Below are 16,791 nucleotides of genomic sequence, written 5' to 3'. Positions count from 1 at the left end.
TTCACATGACAGAGGCTGCTAACTTTATGAACTATGTTAATCAGCTTTTCATCACTGTGAACAAAATACCTGACTCATGGTTTCAAAGATTTACTCCATGGTCTACCAACTCCACTGGTCTTGGACCAAGGTAAAACAGAATATCATGTTGGAAGAATTTGGCAAAAGAAAACTGTTCAGCTCATGACAGAGGGAAAGCAGAGAATAAGTGAGGCACCAGGGACAAAATGTAAACCCCCCAAACACACCCCCCAGTGACCTCCTTCTTCTAGCTATGCCCCACCTTCCTATAGTTACCACCCATTTAGTCCATTTAAATTATTAATGCAGTAAATGGATTATTCAACTGATTAGGTTACAGCTCTCACAACCTAATCACTTTGCCTCTTGCATTAACACAGGAGCTTTTGGGGGCCAGCTCATATCAAAAAGGGATCATCCCTCTAGGTAAAGAAATGGTCTTGTCACATGATAGGGGAAAGCATGAAGGAAATGTGAGATTAGTTCCATTCTGCAAATTGTTTACCCCAAACTATTTATGCAAAAAATTAATCTGTTCTGTATCATTTACAGAGAAGATTTAAAACCTCTTAATAACACCAATGTTTCTTTAATATCTTAGTTAAAATTTTAATTTTTTCAGATTTTTGAAATTTACATAAATGAATGATATGCTAAATGACAAGGACATTTAAAGTTTTAAAACAGAATGCATTCCTGAGATGCAAATTTAAATAACTATCCTCAAAAATCAAAAAAATATTAAAGCCGTAAGAAAAGAATGACAATTAACTTTTAAGGATATTTGAGGACTGGACATTTTGAAAACATACGTATAATGACTATTTTCACCTTTTGCAGAATTTAGCAGCAAATATTTTGTTTGAGAATATATATTATTTTTAACTTGGTTTTCTTGGCATATTTAGAGATCATATGTTTTTTTCCTTTTCTTTCTTTCTTTCTTTTTCTTTTATTCTTTTTTTTTTTTTTTTTTTTTTTTTTTTGGTACTGGGGATTAAACTTAGGGGCACTCTGTCACTAATCTACATACCTAGCCCTATTTTGTATTTTATTTAGAGACGGTGTCTCACAGAATTGCTTTTGCTGAGGCTGGCTTTGAACTCTCAATCCTCCTGCCTCAGCCTCCTGAGCCACCACACCCAGCATAGGGTTTTTTTCTTCAGGTTTAACACAATTTATTATGAAAAATTTTAATTTTGCAAGCCTTCATAGGCTATATATTTTGCAAATAATATTTAAAATTGAGAAACTGTAGTTCTGTCATTTTGAATGGAAAATTTTTATTGGATCTATATATATCTGTCATTATGGCCAATACTAATAAACTCATTATGAGACAAAAGGCTAGTTTTGGAGCCCAGAAATTTAAAAATGCCTAATGAATTGATTTAAAGACTACTACTGTTGAAACATGTAAGAACTAAGCTTTTGCAATAGATGGTTATATTCGCAGGAAATCAAAATGATTTAGGTTTGGTGGATAATCAAGAGAGTGGTTCCTTACAAATAAACAGATTCAGGAGTATATAATCATCACCCTTTCTAGCTATTCTTCTTTTTTCCAATCCTTGTACATTTTAGTGCTTACCATACCGTGTAAGAGAACATATACCTGAAGTAAATTTGAGTTCTTCCACCAGGGGAAAGAAAACCATGGGAGATAAGGAAAGACCTTAAACCTACTTTCTAATTCTAATTATGAGCAACCTGATCTAATTTTTACATAGTGAATGAGTGCTTCTTTTCTTTGTTATTTGTGCTGTTTGCCCTTCATGTTCAGAGGTAATATAAATTTTGGATTTGATGGGAGTACAGAGCATGTATCTTGAAAAGTATAATTTCATTATATTTTTACTATTTGTACTTATATATGATGATTTTAATGTGATTTGTATATGTTTTAAATATTTGTAAGATAGAACTATTTTTCCCATTCTACCTTATGGTCATTAGAAGTTTCAACTCTGACGTTAAATTATGGACATATTAAACATTTTAAATATTTACCAATAACTTCCTAATATTGCTAAATATTTAGTGTATAAAGACAAATTAGGCAGGGTTCCTGCCCTTATGAATCATGCAGTCTTCTTAAAGAAAGATGATAATTTTGTTAAAATCTAAGGGCCATGATTGAGGTATGTTTTGATACATTTATTGAAGCTTACCATGTGTCTATGTATACAATTAATTCTTACAATTACTTTACAAGTTGGTATGTTTATTTTCTCCATAATGCAGTGGAGAAACTGAAACTTAGGATAAGAGCATAGTGAATTCAGAGACTATCAAGTAATTTACTATGACTGACATCTAAGTTATAATAGAAGTATCCTTTGTTATAGGATAGAATTGCCTTATGATGTTTTTCCTATTGGCTGGTAGAAACACCATTAGTATGGCTACTCTCCATTTCAATGTCTTATTTTAACCATTGCACCTGTGGTCTGCTAGTGTGACTCCATTGATACAGTGCTCTGTTCATTTGTTAAGGCCTAGAAGTAGTAGTGGTGGGAGTGTTGGGGAGATATGGGAAGGGATAAGCAAACCTCTGGAGTTGGGGATTGATAACTTCTACCCAAGCCTAATAGCTGCTATATAGTGGGTGATAAGCGATATGGAAACTGGAAAAGTTTGATTGCTCCATCTCCAATACAGAATTGTCATTTAGTCTTTGTTGTTCCATTTATAGAACATGGGTAGAGTACATTTAGTATAATTCTTAAGGACTGCAGGGTTTTCAGACTAGTAAATGATCATTGGCTTTAAAGTCACCAGCTGTATTAGCCTATACCAAAAGAGAAAAGTTAGTCTATCTTTGAAACTTTGAAGCCAGGCATGACTTGTTCCTAGCTATGAAACCTCCTAGATAACATCTCCCAATATACATCTACTTTGTTTATATTGTTTATACCTTTGTTTAGTTTAGTCTCATTCATCAAGTCTATTAGCTAGATCTGGAAAATTTGCTTCAGCTTTTACATTAGCACTTGCTGCTTCACCTTGCACCTTATTTTATGTTATGTAAATTACTTCTTAGACCTCATAAAGCAATCTCTGTTAACTTTAAACTTTTCCTTTGAATCCTCCTCACCCCTCTATCTTTATAGAATTGAAGCCAGTTAGGCCTCTTCTCTAGAATAGATTTTGGCTTAAGGGACTATTGTGGCTCTTTATTCTGTCCAGACCACTAAAGCTTTCTTCATAAGGACAATTAGGGCAGATTATGCTAAGTGAAGCTAGCCAATCCCTAAAAAACAAATGCCAAATGTCTTCTTTGATATAATGAGAGCAACTAAGAACAGAGCAGGGAGGAAGAGCAGGAGGAAAAGATTAACATTAAACAGAGACATGAGGTGGGAGGGAAAGGTAGAGAAAAGGGAAATTGCATGGAAATGGAAGGAGACCCTCATTGTTATACAAAATTACATATAAGAGGTTGTGAGGAGAATGGGAAAAAAAAAAAAAACAAGGAGAGAAATGGACTACAGTAGATGGGGTAGAGAGAGAAGATGGGAGGGGAGGGGAGAGGGGATAGTAGAGGATAGGAAAGGTAGTAGAATACAACAGTTACTAATATGGCATTATGTAAAAATGTGGATGTGTAACCGATGTGATTCTGCAATCTGTATTTGGGGTAAAAATGGGAGTTCATAATCCACTTGAATCTAATGTATGAAATATGATATGTCAAGAGCTTTGTAATGTTTTGAACAACCAATTAAAAAAAGGACAATTAGGTTGTTTTGTTTTCTTATCATTTGTGTGTTTACTGGAATATCACTTTTAATTTCCTTCAATAACTTTTGCATTCACAACTTGACTATTTAGTACAAAAGACCTAGCTTTCAGGCTATCTTGGCTTTTGACATGACTTTCCCACTAAACCTAATCATTTATAGCTTTTTATTTAAAGTGAGAGATATGTGACTCTTTCATTTGAACACTTAGAGGCCATTGTAGTTTATTAATTGACCAAATTTCAATATTACTAAGTCTCTGGTAATAGGGAGGACTGAGGAGATGAAGAGAGATTTGGGGGACAGCAGGTTTGTTAAGGAATCAGAACACACACAAGTTTATTGATTAAATTAATCATCTTATATGGGTGTGGTCCATGGTGCCTCCAAACAATCACAGAATTAACTTCAAAGATCAGCAATAACAGATTACCATAACGTATAATAAAAATGAAAAGGTTTGAAATATTGATAGAATTGCCAAAATATGGCATAAAGACATAAACTGAGCACATATGCTAGAAAAATGACATCAGTAGACTTACACAATGCAGAACTGCCACAATTTGTAAAACAAAACAAAACCATATAATAAATAATAAATAAAATGAAGTGTGCCTATAATAAGCTTTTAAATCACATCTCTAATTGTCATACTTTATGTTCTCAATGGAAATTAGTCTTGTACTATCATATACACATACTGGAATAATTACATTTTAGAATTTTTGAACAATAAAAGCTGAATTTTAATTTAGAGTATAAAAACTTTAGATGATATTTTCCAAAGGGCAAAAAATTTGAGATTTATAGCAATAGCACTCCATAGAAACAAACAACATTTGTTTCTCTGGAAATGAAAGGTGCAAGAGAATAAATCACGTTTGGGGAGAAACTGATAGAAAAAAGACAAGTTTCTCCCAACCTTTTCATAAAATGTAAGATTTAGCATGGTTTTCAAAGAACAGAAATACAGTGATATGTCAACTTCAATCTAATGAGAAACACACAGGATAGTCTCTGGGATGAGGAAGAATACTTAAATAAATTTTTAATTAGAAAAAAATACTATGAAGCAATTTGATCTTGAATGCATTTTAAAATATACTATTACATTTCTTAAATCTTTACTAACCATTTTAAAAGTTAAGGTTGAAGCTTTAAAATTTTGTAGAAGTTTCAGATTCAAGTATAGACTTCTGGGTAAGGATCAAAGTTATGAGATATAATTTAAGAATATTGCTAAATAAAGTACTTCCAAGGTAACGGCCTTTGATTTATCTTTTCTATTAAAGATTAATAGTTTGAAATGTCAAAATATCACAGACTCAAGAAAAACTTGAGCCTTCTAATGTTACTCTGTATACTTAAATATAATGAGTCTCTAGTGTTCTGTCAGAGAGTCATATGTAGATGAAGACTGAGAGATAACACCCCGTTATCCCGTTTTACTACCCAAAATGAGTATGGGTCCTAGAGGGGAGTATATATACTGCAATATGCTTACCCAAATTTTTCTGGCTTACTCTCATGTCCCACTGTGACTCTTCATAGTTTTTTTGTTGTTGTTTTTGTTTGTTTGTTTGCTTGTTTCTACTTACAGGTATAATTTTACTTGGACAGAAAACTCAGGAATGAAGCATTTTGCCAGCAGACATTGGTTTTGTGAATACATAGCTGTGGTTTAAGGAATTTCTGGCTGATTCTCTCTCTCTAGTGAAGGTAAATCAAATGCTGGAGAAAATAATAGATAAGCTGTTCTGTTCTTTCTGCAGTGTTAGAAGACATTCACATATGAAATTTTAAAAAAAAGAGAAAAATCATCTGTCATTTCTGAAGATAGCATATAGCAAACATATTTGGGTATAATGTAAAATTTGATTTTATAAAGAATATTGGGACTAGCATCAATTCAATTTATTATTTTCTTCCCACCACTAGATATCAATGATTTACCCATAAGTTGGCACTTTGCCTGTTGGGATAATAACAGGAAAAATAATAGGAAGAAGCCGGAAAATAATAGGAGGAAACAGAAAAAGGAGATACTAGAAACAGTTTCTTTGGGAAGAAAACTAGTTTCTTTGGGAAGATACATAATATCTCTAGCCTTAAAGAGTGAAAAGAGCTGATAGTCTTGCTAAATAAACAGACATGCAACATACAAAAAGACACAAAAGAGCATAAAAATGGCTGTTGTTATAAGTTATTTTTATTTCCAGTCATGTAAACTCACTGGGAGTTTTCATTAGAATCTGTGTACTGTTAAGAGATGAGATTCCTTGGAGTTCCAGGATGAAGATGCATATGCCAGATTTAAAGTTAGGTAGTCAGTGTAGTTAGATAAATCGGGTCTAATACCGAGTGAAATCTAAAATGGAGGCCATGCTGAGAATGATTCCAGGAAAGGCAGGATAACTCATGGAATGTTAATGAAGTCCCGAAAAGGCCCTAGGCCAAAGTCCATCCCAAAGAAGTGTTAATGAAGTCCTTCCTGCTCAGACTACTTCTTTGGCCCACCTGTGTCCCACCCCTCGGGCCTTCCCACCTATATTCCATCACTGAAAGAACTATAAAAAGGGGAGACAACAGCCCTTCCACGATTCCACCTCTTGGGTCCCCTTCTTCCTCAGGGAGAAGTCTTTTCTGCTGTCCTTTAATAAACTTCTAATTTCTACTCTGACCTTGCCTCGGCGTGATTCTTTGGTGTTATTCTTCAACATTGGGGAAGCAAGGACTCGTCACCGGTCAACAGCGGTAACATTATGGCATTATAAAAAGATAGGAGCTGGAGGCTTTTTCTAGATTCATAGCAATGTAAGAACTTCCATACCAGTATTCTACCATTATTGTGATGCAACTACTTTTGGGTCTATTTATCTCTGTGAGATATTATGGCAATGATGGATTTGAACTTTCATGAATGAAGAGCAATAATCTAGTTTTAGAGAACAAGGAGAGGATAATCTAATATTAAAGTGTTGACCTGAAAATAGCCACAAAATAGCCTTTATCTTTACCCCTTAATGGCTGGGACAAATTTTTAATGTAACTCTTAATTTTGATCATCCTCCCTAAAATTAAACTGATTAAGGACTAATTTTCTGGTTATAGAGGTGATTCCAGCAGCAGATTTTTCTAACTGAGTGGGTTTTAATATGGTCTCAGTATGGAGATAAGAATACACTGACTATTTGCCACTTCCAATGCTCATCCAAACTAGAGGAAAAGGAAGGGGAGGATCCCTAGCAAAGAGAAAGAGAAAGTACAGTTTCTTGACCCTCTAGGAAAGTTACAGATTAATTTCCTTTCCTTTTGTAACCCACCACTATAAATCAATGGTTTACTCATAAGTTAGCACTTTGCCTGTTGGGATTTGTTTAAACATCCAGACAGAAGCACTTCTATTTATGTCCCTTATAAAACTTTTCAGGATAAAAACTTATTTTTCTAAGTAGAACAAGGTTTTCAACCAAAGAATAAATCTACCGTGGTAAGGAAATTGGTCATGTTTTAGAAATGGGGCATAATTCTATAGACTGATGGTGGGCAGGATTAGGGAAGATAAAATTTGGAAAAGGGGTGCTGAGCAGACACAACCAAAAATTTTCTGTGATTCTTCTCACACAAAATATCAAGCCTTTAGAGAAGTGCTTAGTTTTGACTTCCTTCCTTCCAACTCTGAATTGTCAATATGATTAGCCCAAAGTTCTCTAGATTTAATAATAAAAGTTTACAAAGAAACCTAGACTGTAAAGGTTGGTTCTTTAAATTGGTTGTAGTTGTAGAATCCCCCCTCACACACACCACAGAAAACTAGTATATACTTGGTAGGCAAGATTCTGTATCATTCCTCAGCATTTCTTCAAGGGAGATAGGACTTCTAACATAAGGACAGGGATTATCTATCGTCCATATAGATTCCCAGTTTCTTCTTTGGTTCTTAGATTGCCAGAGAAAACCACCATCTATTACAGAAGAAAATAACTAAAACCAAACATTAAAGCCCTTTGGGGACTTTCATTCCTCAATTATATGTCTGCTTACTCATACTTGTGAGAATATGTAACAGTAATGTTAAAAATAACTAATACTTAATCAAGTACTTATTATGTGCCATGTATGTTCTAAACCATGGGTGACAAACTATTTGGGGGCTTGGGTCAATTCCATCTTGCTACCTGTTTTTGTAAATAAAATTTTATTGGAGCGTGACTACTCCCATTTGTTTCCATATTTTGTGTGAATACTTTTGTACTAAGACAACAGAACTGAGAAGTAAAAAAGACCATATGAGTCACAAAGTCTAAAATATTTACTCTCTGGCCCTTTATAGAAAATGTTTGCTGATCACTGTTCTAAGCACATAATATGTATAACAACAATTACACAAGGTAGGTGATATTTTTCCCACTGGTATTTTACGTATGAAGCTGAACAAACATAAGAGTTTTAAAATTTCCTTAAATTCACACAGCTATTGAGCATTAGAGGGCCAGTCTTACATCTTCTCTCAAAATTTTAAAATATTAGTCAAAGATAGTGCACATCAAGACTCTGGTAATAATAGGAAATATTAATAAAGAATACATATGAGGGCTGAGATGTTATATCATTTTGATCTAGCATGTCTCCGAAGGTCCATATGGTAAAGGCTTAGTCCCAAGAAAAGGTGCTATTAGAAGGTGATAGAACCTATAAGAGGTAGGGTCAAATGGAAGATCTTTAAGTTATTGGGGTGTGTGCCCTTGAAGGGAATAGTAAGAACCTGGCCCTTTCCTTTTCTTCTTTTTCATTTCTTGTTCATGGCATGAATGGCTTTACTCCACCATGCACTTCTCACCATAATGTGCTGCTTCCCCACAGGCCCCAAAACAATGGGGCCAAGCAATCCTGAAACCTCTGAAACTAAGCCAAAAATAAATCTTTCTTTTTAAGTTGATTATTTTAGGTATTTTGTCACAGTAACAGAAATCTGACTAATGCAGTAGAATCCAGTAGTTCTCAACAAGTGGTGATTTAAAATTCCCAGGAAATATTTGACAATATTTGAAGACATTTTTGGTTGTCATAACTAGGAAAGTCAATGCTACTTGCTTCTAGTGGATAGAGGCCAGGGATACTGCTAAATATACTATGATGCATAGGAAAGTCCCACTTCAACAAAGACTTATTTGAACAAAAATTTTAATAATGTAATTATTATGTAAAATTTTATTCTGATCAAGTCAGGTTAGGCCCTATTTTATTATAATAAACATGGGCTCAACTCAGTTTACCTCACTTAACTGACATTTAAGTATACATAGGGAACATGTATAATTTTGGCAACTAAGGTAAAAGCATCTTTGAGAAATGAAAGGTGTTTAGAGTACAGAGTACTGGTAGAAGCATAAGTTTTTATGCTTTCTATACTAATGAAGCCAGAATTAGATCCAAAGTCAGTATAGATAGTAAATTAAGTCAGGTCAGATGAGTCAGGCCAATTTTGAGTTGAGTCCTGGGAGGTTGGAGACTGTCCCCTGAGGGATTGAAATGCTAATTCTTTCAAAGCCCTTCCTCCACCCTTATCAAGAACCTCCCCCTGCTCCAACCTGTTGCTAAGGTAACCTGTCCCAGGAATTGCCCCTCCCTACAGGAAGCTATAAGGTTGTTAATTAATGTGTCCTTGGCTGCTCCATCCTGCCCTTCCCCATCAGCCTACCTGTTTCCCACCTTTTGGCCATTCCACTAGAATTTCCAAGGCCCAGTCAAATGCCTAGTCAAGTATGCAGGAAGGAGAAAGATAAGGGGTAGAGGGCCAGAGAACAAAGGAAGCCTGGGACATATAAAAAGGGCAGAACACCTCACTTCTTGGGATATCAGGATACCAGCTATGGCTCCCTTCTTTCTCCCTCCCAGGAGAAGTTTATGTTACCCCTTTTTAAATAAACCCTTCTTTATATGCTTGCCTTGGTGTGCTTCTCTAATGTTCATACTTCAACATGTGAGGAAGCAGGACTCATCACCAGTAACCATTGGTATCACTAATGTTCTACTGTGATTACCCAATTAGTCCCTCTCAGCTAACTATCATTTCTGTAAGGACTACTGGTACTAATTAATGGGTTCTCTTCCTCTATATTCCCTTATGTCACAAAACCCTTTCTTTACTCATGGATTCTGTATTAGTTTCCTCTTGCTGCTGTAACAAATTATGTTAAATTTAGTGGCTTAAAACAACACAAATTTATTCTCCTTCAGTCCTGCAGGTCATAAGTCCAAATTCAATCTCAGTGGGTTAAATCAAAGTATCAACATGGCTGGCTCTTTCTGGGACCTCTGAGGGGGAGAATCTATAACCTTTTGATCTTTCCATCTGCAAGGCAGAGCACTCTAATTTATGCTTGTATGTCTTTTGTTGCATTCTTTTTTGACTGACTTCTGAACCCTTCTTATGAGGACCATTATATTTACATCAAGCCTATATGAATAATCCAGAGAAATTTCTCCAACTCAAAAACTTTTTAACTTAATCACACTTGAAAAGCCCCTGTTGCCATAGAAAGTAATATTCACAGGTACTGGTGGTAAGGGTATTAAGGCCATTTATCTTCTAATGCCTGATATTGCCTTCACTTTTTGTGTTACATAACTTCTGCCCATTTTTCTCTACATATATTTCAAACTTCCTCCAGTCAAATACCTAATTGGATCAGTTAGTAACCCTCCAACTTTTTGTTGCATTCTTATTGGGCAGAACTCTTGTGTTTGGTTAGCTCATAAATTGATAGTCACAGTAAATGGCTGCTCTTGGATCAGGTACTGATTCCTAACCCAGTCAGTGATGTGAAGATATACAGCAAGGTGATTCATGGATAAGGGAAATCTTGTTGCAGTATGGAAAATCTAATTAATGGCCCCATTTTTTAACCCTCCTGAATCCATGCCACTTGCTATGATGAAGAAGCAGAACAAATTTTTTCATCCTCCTATTTTGGACCTTTCCATGTGATTTATTTTGGTCAAAAACTGAGTAGAAGTGATGGGACACTCATGTGGAACCTTTGTCAAGAGAACATGCATTTCTTCTTTTATGCATTTCTACCATTGCCATGGGAAGAACAGGTGTGGAACAGCCTGCCAGACCCAGGAAAAGAATGAGAGACTTGTAATGTCTAGGAGTACCAGCTGGTTCTCCCTCATGGGCTCATCCTAGATTGGCTAACCTGTGTTCAGCCTATTGATTCATGAACTAAATAAATACAGTACTACTAAGACTTGGAGGTTTTTTGTCACAGAGCAAGAGCTAATGGACATAGGCAACTTTCTTCAAAATGAATCTGTAGATGTGTTAGCTTTTACCAGAATGGGGCTATGGATATGACAATCAATCAAGGTGCCATAAGTTTCCCTGAGAAGAGGTGGTGGGTGACCTTAAAGCCCTAGACAGACTGACCAAACCCAAAACTCTAATGAGAAAGAAAGTTATCTCTTTTTGTGAGTTCATATTCAAAAATTTCAATCCTTGGTACTATTGGCTCTGATTATGACTGATAATTCCAACATAATAGGTAGAAAAACAGGTGTTAGAATGACAAGGGTAGAAATCCCAGCCATCTATTACAAGAACCAATCTATTGGTAGCTGAGACTTTCTCATACTTTTCCAAAATGTCAAGCAACATTCATAAAGAACTATGGAAAATACAGTGCAGCATAAATATTTGACAGGATCAGGAAATTCACAGGTGTATCAAGTGTAATGTGGATCAAAATCCAGAATCCAGAATCAAGACTCCTTCTGGGGAAGAATCTTGGCTTTACAAAACTAGTGAGAAATGTCAGTGTAGCTATTACAGTATCTTAGAGAAGGTTCAAACTACAGAGATTTTTTTTTTTTATCCACCATTTCTCATGGCACAGAGGAAGAATGGGGCCATTAATATGTTTGGGACATTTGTAAATATGGCAGTCACTGCTGCAATTTGCCTGTCAAACTGTTTAATAGTTTTGGCCTTATTTTATTTACATAACATTTTCTTTTGGTACTCTGTGGTTCACATGTGTTCAAAGAAAAGAGAAGAATATGTGTAAAGCTTCTCAAGATATATATATTTCATGAAATTTCCTAGAATATTTTAGGGCTCAAGCCTACAGAAGTATGTGAACTTGGTGATATAAAGAACACCATACAATATTTTTATCCATCCTCCTTTTGTTTACCCTATGGTTAAGGAGAAAAAAATTCTCATATAAGAGTAATTATATAACTATGAAAAAATGTTAACTAATAAACTTTCTAGCAAATATTTTATCCTGTAAAATATTTTAAGATACTATTTTGCATAATCTAGATAAGATTTTTACGTAAGAACTTATTTTTTTTACTGTCTGCATTGGTAAATATATAAGAAACAGTAAACTAGGTAATATTGTGGGACAAATTGTACTATTAATTCTTGCCTTTTAATTTATGAGAAGGAAATGGTGAACTAGTAAAATAAGCGAAGAATTATAGGTATGAGTCAAATAATCAAATATTATTCTTCTTAATCTTTTATTTTATGACCATAAATATAACTTTATTCAAAAATATTAAATTTATGATAGCAGAGAAAAGGCTTCAAGATGTTGGATCTGAAAATTTTAGGCTCAAGGAACCAATCCTGACAATTTCTAAATGGCTAAGTTTTCTTTTTTTTTTTTTTTTTATGTTGTTAATATATGTAGCATAATATACCACTACAGAAGTGTCTCTTCTTCAGACATATAAATAACAACAAATACTCCTATAATAACTACCTTGAAATGAGTTTTTAATTGCTTTGATGACTATAGTAGCAATTCTCAAAATATGTTAGCTCTGTTTACTTCCAATTTTATTCAGCATATGGGCATAGGAAAGCATTAGCATTTTCCAATTCCAAGGATAAATGTTTTCAATGTTAAAATAGCTCAGAACAGTTTTATGTTTTTCATCATGAAGTTCAAGCAAGAAATATAAATACAGAAACTTGGGTCTGCTGCTGTTATTCTCTGAATAAATTTGGTCAAACTGACAAGGATAAGGCCATAGTGCCATGGATCAACTCTTTTAGCTGCCTGTAACTACCAACTCAGTTAAATACATAATGCAAAATTAGTTCCACTGGTAGGCCAGCTAAATGAAAATGTTCACACTATATAGGTATGTATTGAACCTAAACACTATCCCTCACTTCTAAATATTCTTTGCATGGAAGATGGAGGCTCTGGTGATTACTGCCATACCTGGTAGTAGAGTGTCCAAAAACGACAGGAATTTGGGCTTGAGTCTTTGTTCACACAGATTAAAAGAAATAAGACTTTCATCACTAGTTTTCAACTGAAATTAATTTTGATCAAGAACCTATTCTATTCAGGGGTAGAAATTAGATAACATTGCCATTTATTCCCCTGTTCTCCCAGTATTGAGTTCAAGGCCCATACAGCTTATAAAATGCCAAGGCATGGGTAGTGGGGGTAGAGGGAAAATTTGATATAAGACAGTGTTAGTCTTGGCATCAACAATGACAGCTTCTTTCTATTCTATCTCTCAGAACACATCCAAGTTTTTATTTTTTCTAACAACAAGATTCTTTTGAGTTTACTCCATACAATTCTAGTGCCCCTGTTAGATGTTTGGGTTCATCACGTTACTCCTACATCATGCATCCTCATGAAACTTGCCAAATCTAGTTTAACATTTCACCATTTTCTTGCTTCTCATATACGTATTAGAATTATCCTATTGCTCTTATGCTGTGTTCACTCTGACAGAAAGAATTGAAAGGGCCTCAGACTAATCTCTCTGGACATCCATGTGACCATTGCTTCACATGCATCCTCATTCTTCAAGTCTCTTCAACAAACTAATACTTCGTTGTGTGGAATTATGCTTCAGTCTCTAATTGAAACCCTAAGAACCTTAAGAAAGAGATATTTTTAGCATTTAGAGCTTAGTTTACGTCTTAAAGGAGGATTTCATAAAGAGGTATTAAGTCAAAGTGATCCTAGGAATAGGAATAACAGGATCTAAGATATGGGGGCTGATATAATGAGACATGGACAAAGCAGTTGATTCAAGGACAATGGGAAGACTAGCTTGATTATAAAGTTGGATTCTTGCTGGGGAATAATGGAAAGTAAAGTCAAACACACAGGATGGGTCCTACTTCATGGTGAATTTCCTAAGGCCAGAGCTGTATTTCTTGTGCAATAAGGAGTTTTTCCTCAGAATTTTGACTGAAAGCAATTTCAGTGAAGTGCAGAGCAGAGAAGAATAGTCCTAAAATTTATGATTATAGAATGATATTTTGATTTTAGTATAGTCAATATTGCTTATTTTTCATCTTTATACCACAATACATTTTAATGAAGACTGATGGATTTCTAGTTCTCTGTTGAACTTGTGACTCTTGTGAGATAATCTTGCATGGGCCTCTGGGATAAAAGGTCTATAAGAAAGGTGCCACAGACTTACTAATAAATAAGCTCCAACCTGAACCAAATTCAGGTGTACAAGAGTCAGTTGTTGAAAACTTCTTTCAAAACCAAGCAGAACAGAAGTTTATAAAGTTTCTTTCTTCTCCACTCTATCTTCAGGGGGAAATTTCCTGGGGCAAAAACTGCTACAGCCATAGAAGCACATCTGTATTTTCTCTTAAAAGTGAAATCATCCTTTATCCTGTACTGTTTTGTCTCAATCTGGCTTGACTCAAACCATGCAGTATGCAGTGGGTAAGGCTGCTAGAAAGGTGAAGAGCTCTGGGCCCTGACTGTTCCCTGGAGTATCAATCTTGGTTTTGCTGCTGGTAGGATTTTTGATTTACACCTTTGCAGAAATACATAAAACTGTTTCTGCTAAGAACCACTGCTGAGAGCCACGGCTGAGTCTGTATGGCCCCTGGCATTTTGCCAACAGTATTGATTGACAGGCGAGGCATTACTATCCGCCTCTGCCGCAACTTTTGAGTTCTCGCACTATTTTGGAGTTCTCGTGGGGATTTCCGGGGATTCCCCGAGAGTTCCCATTGGTTGGGGAAGTGCAGGAGGAGGTATTTCCGGGAGAGATTTTCCGGCTGGGGGTTCCTGGACAAGCCTCGTGGCGCGTTCGGGAGGATTCCCCGGGAGCTGTGTGAAGTGTTTTCCTGCAGTTTAAAAATAAAGTTTGTTCCTGCTTCAGTGGCTTGTGATTTGTGCCCAGCCAGACTGCGGCAAACCACAACACCTTATAGAATATAGTGTTTGGCCCTAAAACCAACTATCTTACAATTGTATTTTGTGTTTGTGATTCTTGGGGATAGAGGTGAATGATAGGGTAAATGGTGATATGGTCTAAATTTTTATGTCCTCCCCCCCATATTTGGATGTTGAACCTGATTTGTATATGATAATAGTAAGATATGGGGCTTTTAGGAGGTGATTAGGTCATGAAGGCCTCATGAATGTTGAATGGACCTTTGAAAAAGAAGCCTCAGAGAGCTGACTTGCCCCTTCTACCATGTGAGGACACAGGGAGAAGGCACCAAACATAGTAAGGGAAAAGGTTCCCTCCAGATAGTGAATCTTGTAGTGCCTTGATATTAGACTTCCCAGTTTCTAGAATTGTGAGAAGTTTATGTTATTATAGATAATCAGTTTATAGTATTTTGAGATAGCAGTCTAAATGGGCTGAGAGAATGAATCAAGGGGTTGGTGCAGGACACAAAGGAGAAAAGGGGAGGTTTTTCTAGTAATATTAAATTAGAACTATAACAGCTATTTCTTTTTTGTGACAAATTTAGAAAATTTCCTAGAATATCCAATGCTAGGATAGAGTAGAATAAAGCTGTCCCTCTGGAACAGCAGAGAGATTTTTTTTTTTTTAATTTTTATTGTTGGTAGCAGAGAGATTTTTATAAATAAAGCCAGTATCCATCAAGAGTCTTAAATATATCAGTAATTCCATTTCTGTTGTTTTTACAAGAAATATAAAATGGGTAATATTTTTATGCACAAAGATGTTCATTACAAGATTACTTCTAATAAATTTTAATTACAAAAGGGTAGGAATTGTTGACTAAAATATGATTATATTTATATATAATGCAATATTATATGTAATGCAATAATGGATCTCTTAAATGATGTTCAAGCCATGTGTGGTGACACATGCCTATAATCCCAACTACTAGAGAGGCTAAAGCAGAAAGATCCCAAATTTAAGGCCAGCCAGCAACTCTGTGTCAAAATAAATTAAAAACAACTGAGGATATAACTCAGTGGAAGTATGTTTACTTAAAATTGTGTTCACAAATAATTTTTAATCACAAGGTTTGCAATTCTGATCACTAAGATTAAAAAAGCATATTGCAAAATTAAATGTGTAATATGACATTAATTAAGTAAAAATATACATTAAAATATGAGAATTACATCAGAATGACAGCAGAATTTGCTTCTGAGTGGTGGGTGATTCTATTCTGACATTCTCAAAGGTCAGCATATTTTCAGGCTGTGACCCTCTGCAAGACATTTTCTATAACATCATTTCTAATACAAAATATTATACTTCTATAAAGATGTTGATAATTGAACCACATAGTCACAAAATGAAGCTTACTTCCCAATAATCTAATCCCTCTCTATTGTAGATGATCTCTTTAGGAAGTATTACAGATTCATGTTTTTTAATAGTAGTCTATTTTAACTGCTTAAAATGTTATGGAAGCAAGGTGCAGCGGAAATGATAACATATGACATAGACTAGGGGTTTCTGAATAAGGTATGTTTCTGAAACCAGGAGCACCAGCATCACTTGTAAGCTTATTAGAAGTACCACTTCTCTAGTCCTTCCAGAAACTAGTTTAATTAGAAGCTCTGGAGATCTGGCCTAGTAATCAAAATTTTAACAGGTCCTGGTGTTCTGATTCATACTCAAGTTTAGGAATCACTCACCTAGAGCACAGGTAGGTTAAAAACGTGACCAGTTCTTACATATAAAATGTTAATGGAATATAACCTTTCTCAATGTTTGCATGTTGTCT

This window comes from Marmota flaviventris, chromosome 8, assembly GCF_047511675.1.
Source record: "Marmota flaviventris isolate mMarFla1 chromosome 8, mMarFla1.hap1, whole genome shotgun sequence".
NCBI lineage: Eukaryota > Metazoa > Chordata > Mammalia > Rodentia > Sciuridae > Marmota > Marmota flaviventris.
Note: the sequence above shows the minus strand (reverse complement) of the source record.